At 38.3% G+C, this 9,622-nt stretch overlaps 1 long non-coding RNA gene across 1 annotated transcript; it reads right to left on the bottom strand.

Moving 5' to 3' along the window:
• Positions 1-874: 874 nt before the first annotated feature.
• LOC149918881 (uncharacterized) lies at positions 875-5,363 on the bottom strand. Its single transcript, XR_016464631.1, has 3 exons — positions 5,276-5,363; positions 2,508-2,584; positions 875-1,254 (listed from the first exon to the last, which is right to left on the bottom strand). It is a non-coding gene; the product is annotated as an uncharacterized LOC149918881 (long non-coding RNA).
• Between the last annotated feature and the right edge of the window lie 4,259 nt (positions 5,364-9,622).

The raw sequence follows: 9,622 nt of genomic DNA, 5'->3' as shown, positions 1-9,622 counted from the left end.
ACGCATTTTTCAAAATAAACTAAGATGAAAACTTCCACTTTCTCTCCAGTGAAAGAAAAAGCCACATTCAGCAGGAATCCTGTCAGCTTGCTAACTTGTGGCTTTTTCTCAAAAAGCTAATGCAAAATACAATCTTCTGGAATGGAAAAATTACTTTTTATTACATATTTATGCCACTATGAGTGCGACAGTTTTTTATTTAGAGTACCAGCATAAATTTAAAAACTATAGTAATTTCAAAAAAATTACCAAGACTTTCTGTTCAAAAAATAATGAACTGCGTAGTTTGGAACTTTGAAGAATAATTAGTGTATTACTTAGCCTTGCACAAGGGTAAGCAGACTGCTAAGTATGTTAAATTTAACTGGTTCCTGACTCATGAGCAGCAGTAAATGACATCTGTGCCAGATGGCAGTCAGCATTTCTATGTCTATACTCTGATTTCCCCTTCTCATGTCCCATCTAGCCTATGTTATTATTTGCTGCTTAAGTGCTGGTGTCCATAATGGCACCCTGCACTGTAGGCTAAGGCCAGTAAAGGAATTTCCTAGGAATGCCTTGCAGGTTTTTAATACTGTTCAGTAACTAAATTTGTTCCATTGCTCAAGACAGCTCATTAAATATTTTCCAATCAGATTTTATCCTCCCACAAATCTCTTCCATAAACACATTTTCAAGAGAGATTATTTTTGTTATTGTCCTTGTTTAAAATGTGCTAATATTTCCTTTCAGCAAATGAGTAAGCTCATGAATTCTTTGTGAGTACTGAAACAATATTAGACAGTATGATGCTATTGTGATTGAGTCACCATCCCTGGAGGTGTTTGAGAAACACAGATGTTTTACTAAGGAACATGGTTTAGCAGGGAAATACTCGTGGTAGGTGGATGGTTGGACTGGATGATCTTGGAGGTCTTTTCCAACCTTACTGATTCTATGGTGCTATTTGAAGTAATGTTAAATAATTTCTTTTGAAACTTTGCAATGAAATGCAGGATGATCTTGTTTGAGGTATGGATAACTTTCTTTTCATTCTGTCACGCTCATATTTGATTTCTGTACAGAAGGATAAAAAAGAAGATGAGAAGATTGAGATCTGCAGTAGAGAGAATCGAGAACAGTAAAACTCACTAGATACATCAGCAAAGCCAGCAATTGCTGGAAGTTTAACAACAGCTACTACTACTACTTGCCAGAGGAGAGTCCAAATTGCATCAGTGACATAGTTTTCCCAAGAAGAGGGCATTACAAAGCCTGTGAAAGCAAAAGTTGAGAGCTATTTTATGCACCATTATCACAACGCACTAAAATATAAAAATCAAAGCACGTGATGAGGCACTATTTTACAAACTTTTCAACATGACTTTTTTTTGAATCAGAGCTGGAATGCTGCTCCTCCCCAGACTTTTCAATTTGTTATAGAAGCTGATACAAAACTGGTTGGAAAACTGTTCCAATGCAACCGTTTGGAAATTCGAAAACTTCCATCTCCTTCTGGAAATGTATAAAAACCACAGAAATTTTGAAAAATACTAACACTCACTAATTAATTCTGATGTTTTTTTAAAATAGAACACGAGACCAAATCATTTTGGCTGAAAATTTGCTTTAGGTAAAACTAAAGCTCACTTGATGATTATTGATCTTTAGTCAATGCCAGCTGTGGGTAGGAATCTGAATTCTGCTATTCATAAACTGCTTTCATATGCAAAGTATGGTATTGATCAATACTATGTCTTTTTTTGTCAAAAATACATTATCAAAATATTTGCTTCACTCTCAAAAGTGAAGTGTAACAAGTCTGGAACCTTCTCAGAGGAGCCATGCATCTCACTGGTAAAAAAACTGATTTTCTTGACAGCATTTTGTCAATTGTTGAAGAATGTCATACCTTCATCACTTGTCATGACACTAAAAACAGTACATAATTTTACAGAGCACTTTGGATCTTCTTGCTTTTATTTATTTTTTCTTACTAGCTACATAACTAAATCTCTTAGTTACTTTAATGATCAGTGCACACATAATATTCTCATTTATTTTACGCACAGCTGCCAATTTCTTAAGAGCCTACAGTCCCAGGAGCAGCAGACTCCTTAGATCCAATGAGCCATTCAGCCTTTGACCATTTTCCTCCTTTAAGTAATGCATAAGACAAAAATAAAAACATATATGTGCCAAAAAAAAAAACAAAAAAAAAAAACACCCAAAAAAGAGATAAAAGTACAAGTTAAGGATTATATTATGTAATAAATGCAAAGTAAGAAACAAAAAGATAAAAATCTTGGGCAGAGCATGCATTAATACTTCTCCATGTCTGCCCCAAACTTGGAGCCTCTTCCCCTACTGCCCTCTTTTTTGTCTCACTCATCTCTGCTTTTGATTCCTTCTCATAGTCCCATTTTCCCACATAATCAGTTCCAGCATTACATCTCATTTCTTTCTTCACAACCCAGAAAAGCCCTGAAGCAAATGCATTGTAAATGCAGAGCTATATCTTTGCTTACCTATTTGAGCTGGATTTTCCTTTCCACATTATCCCTTTTTGGATCATATTTTTGGAGCGTATGACCTTTTACCTATGCTGTAGAGGAAGATGAAGTGTTTAACGATGAATTAGATTTAATTCTGGCAGCCACAGGCTTAAACTCTATATCCCACAGTTGCTAGTCATATGTGCTACCCAACCCCTTCTTTCTTTCAAAAAAAGCTTCTTTAAGAACTCCCCACACTTAAATTTGGCACGGAGAAGGACAAAACAGAAGAGAAGCCCTCAGATCTCACCACTTGCTATAAAGTTGAGGATTATCGAACTAAGGCTCTTGCTCAGATCTTCCTGCTCCAAGACTGACAAACAACACAGCTCTCAGAAGAGCAAGGAGTCTCAGATCCTTGCAATATCCCACCAATGATTCAGCCACATATCATTCCACATTCTGCCTGTGCCCTGGCGAACATGGAGGACCCATGGTTGATGAGCCTGAGGATCTGGTTAGATTCAACCTTATTCTGAAGCTCCTGCTCAAGCACTGCTGATTGAAAGTATTTACAAATTACAGTGCACTGTACTTACATACGTTAAAGGAGGAATATGTAAAATAATGGTGTAATGCTATTATTATGATAATGATGAATACATGGCTCTAAGCTACACTAGTCCAAAAGTGGAGTTCCACAGCAACTTTTTCTGTCAGAAAGCTAATTTAGAAAGAGGGAAAGAATTTCCTTAGATAGTTTTTTTGAAAGAAACATGGAAAAGAAAATACTCTGATACATAATTACAATCTTTTTTGAGCAATGTGTTGCAATGCATCATTTCAACATGACTGCTGGCTGTCACACATTAAATGAGATGGCCAGCAGTAATAAACACATGCATAAAAGCAAAATCTAAAAGCAATGTTAAAATTGACCTGAAATAATATTTTGTTTTGGGTCAGATGGTGAATTTTTTGAAGTGTGGCCTATGGCCTTCTTTCAGGGCACTATCATTAAAGAAATTTTCTTTAGCTGGTTCAAGCACTTCCAAGCTCTTTATGCTGCTCCCAACTTTTAAATGAAGTGGAGGCTGACATGGGGGGAAATGGTTTGCTCCACAGCCTGCACTTTGTGCTCATGAGGGAATTATTATGAAAACAAGGATAGTAGTTCACTGCATTATAATGAAGATAACATTATTTGTATTACTGGCGTACAGAAATTATAAAATAAGAATAGTAACGGATAATTGATTATTTTAGAATGAATTCAGCCAAGATTGAGGTGTGAAATTGATGTGGTCAGTAACAGCATGTTACTGAAGGTGTGAGCATATTGTTCACCTGTGGTATAACCCCTTTTTCCTTTCCTAGTTTTAGCCTCCTACAGCAAAACTTATTTGGCAAACTGCTTGGGTTTCCAGTTTTGTTTTTTTCTCCTCAGAAATCCAAAGCTGTTCAAGAGTTACTCACCTAGAAACCTAGAAATGTCTATTGAAATTAGCAACTAAGCTAAGTAGTCTGGGGGTGCGATTTACATTTATGGCACTTTAAGACTCTTTTACATTTCCTGAGCAGTGGGAAGGTAGGTCAGCAAAAACCTGAATCAGGCCTTAGGACTATGCTATTTATAAAACAATATAAAATCAAAATCAAATGTATTAAAATAGTAGAAAAAAAGGGTATTTATATCCATGTCCGGGCGCCTTCTTAATCTTAGGTCACAATACCCCTTTCTTTTCTGAATAGAGGTTTTGCAATATAGTAAAAATTGTATTTTTGAAAAGAATTGTTTTATAAAAAAGTTGAATTAAAAATTGCAGAGCCATACTGTAATAGCATTAAGACACTCCTGGGCATGTTTTAATGGTCCATTAATGCATGCCTCAGGTGGCTGAATGCATGAGGCTGCACATCTACAACATGTATTAATGAACCTCTGAAACATGCCCCGTCATGTGTTAATGGTGCACTACCTGGAAAGCCTCAGAAATATCTTCCAAAAACACAGAATGTTTTAGATCTTTGGAAAATACTATGATTAATTGCCCAAATTGCCTGCTGGTCTGCATCTACTGTATTGTTGAGATATGTAGTAAATAACAACACATTATGACAATAAACTCTATAATGTCTATAGAAAATGATCTGCTGTTAAATATTAAAACACACCCTGAACCACATTAGGCTTCTCATATACACTCAAAATGACGAATTCCTGCCTTAAAGAGCTTATAGTTAAATACGTTACAGATAAAGATTATAAATGCAGAAGATCACTAAGAGATGCTTATGCACTTTTACTGTACTATAATCCTCCTCTGTTTCTATCTTTCATCCAAACCTTCACTTATTTTATCAACTGTAAGACTTTTTTGTCTTTCCCAATAAGAATTTTAAAATATGTGATGTCATAAGTCTTGATTACTTGAGTAGAATGCTATACATCCTCATTAGAGAGAACTTCAGGTATTTTTAACTCAGAAGGGCCTTTTAAGAAGTCTTATGCATGGTAAACCTCTTGAGAAAAATACTTTAGCATCTACTAAAATGCATTCTCACTCAGCAAAGCATTAGATTGTCCATGAACTTAAATTCCATTCAACTTCATATCCAAAGATAAGCTCACATGTAAGACTTTATCTGGAAGGAGATGATGCACTGTTGATGCAGAACTAGAGCAATCTGTGATGGTGCCTTTTATATGGCACCACATAATGCCACACTTTACAGTGCTGAGAGAAACAATTTTGTAACAATTTAAGAAGGAAGATATTTTTAAAATATAGTTTACTTACCTTAACAGAAGTAAGAGGTAGGAGAATCTGACATGCTTAAAGGTTGTTTCTTGTTTTCACCACTAATAAAATTGAAGAGATAATGAGCAATTACTGTAAAGAGTTATTTTCCTCCTCTCCTGCTTTTTCCATGGTATTTCATTTATTTCACCGCAAAGCCTCTTAAATAAAAGGTATTAAACAACTAGGTTGAATTCAATACTTAAGGAAAATAAATGAAATGTGCCTTTCAGCAGGTACAGTTAACCAATTACTAGGCAAGCTTCTGTTTTATTCCTGTATCACCAGGGTAGACAATTCTGATGTTACAACCAACAGTAACCAAGTGGAGGTCTTTACTTACCTTCTGCAGTTGCCTTCAGGCACTGTAAGCTTAGCTGAAGATACTTGAAAAGTTTAAACACTAAAGGAAATTAAACAAATCAAGATTGGGTAACTCTAGGAAGTTCTGCTTTAGTCAAACCAAATTCACAAGAGATCCAGTGCAAATCTGAAATTCTGTGATACACAGAAGGTTGGACACAATAATCAAACTCTGCCTTCTGGCAATAAATCAGCTTCCTGATTAATAAGTACTTTTTTTCTTTCTTCCAATTCAGCAAAGACATACACTGTGTTGCTTTGCTCCTGACAGTGTTCAAACTATCAGACAGTTGTCTGTGCACCTTGCAAGAGGTAGCAAGATCGGTAGGATGAGAAGAAATGGCCTTAAGTTGCACTAGGGGAGGTTCAGGTTGGATATTGGGAGGAAAATTCTTCTCAGAAAGAGTGGTGAGGCAGTGGCACAGGCTGCCCAGGGAGGTGGTGGAGCCACCATCCCTGAAGGTGTTCAAGAACTGTGGACATGTGGCACTGAGGGACATGGTTAGTAGGCATGGTGGGGATGGGTTGGTGGTTGGATGGACTAGATGATCTTAGTGGTCTTTTCCAACCAATGATTCTATCTTCAGATAAGTTTCTCATTTATTAGACACCTTCACTCTTTTGTTTTCTTCTGAAAAATATCACCCTTTTTGTATTGGGCTTCTGTTATTTGCTAGTCAGTTTTGCTCTCCATTATTTGCTCTCTGTCTGCATTTTTTTCTCTTTGAAAGCACTTCTCCTGTTTCTGAAACCAGCATTGGCCCCTTACCAAAAATAGCAGATGTCAGGGTCTTGCGATTTGGTTACCCATCAAAATAAAAGAGCAGTGGTGTTAAACCTGGTGATTCCATAAGTTTTCTTGCCATAAATAGGATGCAAACATTAAGGAAATGCTACCTATGAATTAAATTAATCCAATAACAATTTAAGAAAAAAAAGCGCAGTTGGAAATCTTGCTTCATAGCTGTGAAATGGTGATACAGAATTGCAATGCACATACCTTCTAAAGAGCATCAGTAAAAAATTCAAATGAACAGAACTAATTATAGGGACATCCTAACACTAACAGGAAGAAATATAGACAGAGAAAATTGAAGTTGCTGAGAAAAACTTCCTGACATTGAAATGCACAAGGCTTTCAGGCTGCCTCTCAAGGGAGCAAACAGCAAGGCCCTTCACTAGAAATGTTTAACACTAGACTGGAGGAATCACTGGAAAAATATACTATTGGGAACAAGTTGTTATTGGCAGAAAGATGGACTGAATGCTGTAAAAGGGATTTTCTATTTCTAATGTTTACTTTTTATGATAGTCATTTATGTTTTTCCTTCATTACAGGTAAAGAAAAATCTATAAAAGTTATTGGCTCTGGCAAAGCATCTTTAATTTATATAGGGCAGTGCTTTTGGTGCACTCTAGCAAGCTTTAGCTCTACTTGCATTTTTCACGTACATTGGAAGGTTTTTCTTTTTTTTAAATATATTTTCCATTGCACCAAGTAAAACCTTTGCAGCACTGAATGAATGTTCCTCTCTTCTCCACAGCTTTCTCAGCATGTATGCAGAACACCCAGGAAAAACCCATTCAAAATCCCCAGATTGGGTCTAGCTGTGAAGAGGAAGAAATTAACATCGGAAGGCTAAAGGAAGAAGCAAATCAGTAGAGGCAAAAATGAAGCATCCAGATCATGAGAAAGGAAGCAGGAAGACTTTTAGGGTTGGGAAAGTGGGAACTGAACACAACTAGACTAGGATATGCCTTACAGCTACTTAAGAATCACTGTGATGCTCAGAGGCATTGCGTAACATCCATCTACACCTTAGTGATACCAATTTTCAGGACAACATTTGCCATATTCTAAGTGGTGAACGGCATTCAGGATGCAAACTTCATTGTAATGAGTACAGGGAACAACAAAGATGGAATAAGTAAGGATAAAACAATATTTGGTGATGGCTCTGTGTTGCACTGATGTGGTATAGGTTGCTCAGGGTTAAGATGATCAGTGTTATCACAGAATCATAAAGGTTGGAAAACACCACTAAGGTCATCAAGTCCAACCACCAAACACACATCTTTCTATTTCTGTATGCAGAAAAACAAGTCCATTCTTAATACCCAAACTCTTCTCCCAAGTAGCCTTAGAGCTGAAAATTGAAGCATCAACCTCAATGTGATGAGACCAAACATGAGAAAGGTTATTTCTCCCTGCCACCCCCTGCAGAGCACCAGCAGCTTGGGCTGGGCTTTCCAGAGGGATGCCCTGAGGATGCAGCCATGTTGTGCCATCCCACCAGGGACACCATGATAATGCAGCCAAAAGGCATCTCCAGTACTGTGGAGTGATGAGAGATGAGAGTGGTTTCCAAAGACACAGGCCTCTTGTTTTTGCTGAGCAGATTGAGTCTCCTTGCCTGGCTGCTGAACAAAGGCTATGATTAATGGAAAGATGTCAGGATGATAATCCTTACTATCACAAAACACTGGACAGGGTGTTTTTCTTGGCAAATTGAAGGGTAGTGGGAAGAGAATAAGAAAGCAAAAAGGAAGCAAGAGAAAGGGAGAGGTTTTGAAGAGAGAAAGTAGAAATGTTATATACATATATATATATATATACACACACATATGTACATATATATATTTAAAAAAAATACAACCACCCCTCTGCCCATCCTCTTTAATGTTTCTCTGGTGGAGTAATAAGATACCTTCAGTGTTATAAATAGCGGCACAGATGTTGACAGAAAAATGCTCCCTTAATTACCATACAAACTGCTTTACTTGAGTGAACCGTTTAAAGCGGCCTCCAAAGGAAGTTCACTCAAGCAATTCCACAGATTACAGCTAATGAACAATATTTCCTCGCTCCTATTTAGTGCTCATTAAAATGTAAAAGCCTTTCATTTTCAACAGGCATACAATAAATAATTCCTTTCTCCCTCTCTCTGCTGCCTCTGAGCAGTCGGGATGGAAGCGGGGAGGGGAAGGGGCTGGCAGGGGAAAAGAAGGGGGGGCTGTGGGAGGCTGAGCAGCGGCTGGAGAGCAGCAGCCATGCCATTGCCATCCCTTGTTGTGCAGGGCAATGGTTGTAGTTGGTGATGAGATGAAGCTTGTGCAGAGGAGTGTGCCATGGGACCAAGGGATGCACATGAACCTGTGGGATGGAGAAGGGAATAAGATGTAAATGCTATGGAGAAAACCAGCCATCTGGCTCAGGCTGAGTTTGTTTTGAGCCCCACTGAAGATTTCTTGCCTGGAAAATGCCCATTGCGCTTGGCTCCCTTTGAGCTCATGTACAGCCCCACAAAGCTGGAGGGGAAGGTAGTTCAAAGGCTGCACATTTTAGATTATTATTTTGAGTGCTATTCAAACGTTAAGTGAAAAGCAGAAGCACCAGCTGGATTCCAGTTACTCACTGTTCCTATCTGCCCATAGGCACAGGGTAGCAACTGCCATTGGTTTGTGCAGTAGAAGTAAAAGAAGAAAAAGATCAGGAACAAAAAGTTAGCCAGCCCCTAAGACGGTTTGTGGATACCTGTTTGAGAACTGCAGGGAAGAGAGCCTGTGTTGCTCCACTCTCAGGATGAATGGGTAAAATAGTACGTTACCGAAACACAGTGCTGCTGTTAAACTGAAAGCATACCAAAACAGGCTTCAGCAGTCAGTAATTACAGATAGAAAGATAACTCTCTTGATTCCTACATCTGCTGAACCCCCCCCCCCCAAAACCGCCATACCCTTCACACTGGTTTTGTTCACTGTTGTGGTTTTGTTTTCATTTCCTTCTGAATTTCTAAGCTCTGCTCCCCACATGGCAGAGGCTACATGTCCTGCTCTGCCGCCCAAGCAAAGCCTAGTGTTGGCCTCCCTGAGCAGCCCCAGTAGAATAAACCCAGCAGAGCTTTCTCCTGTCTTCAAGGCTGGGAGAGTTGGAAACTGTATTTCCTGCCATGGTGCTAGTGTGCCCTATACCTGAGCCATAAA

The sequence above is a fragment of the Phasianus colchicus genome, chromosome 2 (genome assembly GCF_987193195.1).
Source record: "Phasianus colchicus chromosome 2, bPhaCol1.hap1.1, whole genome shotgun sequence".
Taxonomy (NCBI): Eukaryota; Metazoa; Chordata; class Aves; order Galliformes; family Phasianidae; genus Phasianus; species Phasianus colchicus.
The sequence above is the reverse complement of the archived record's forward strand: the minus strand, read 5'-3'. Positions and strand labels throughout refer to the sequence as shown.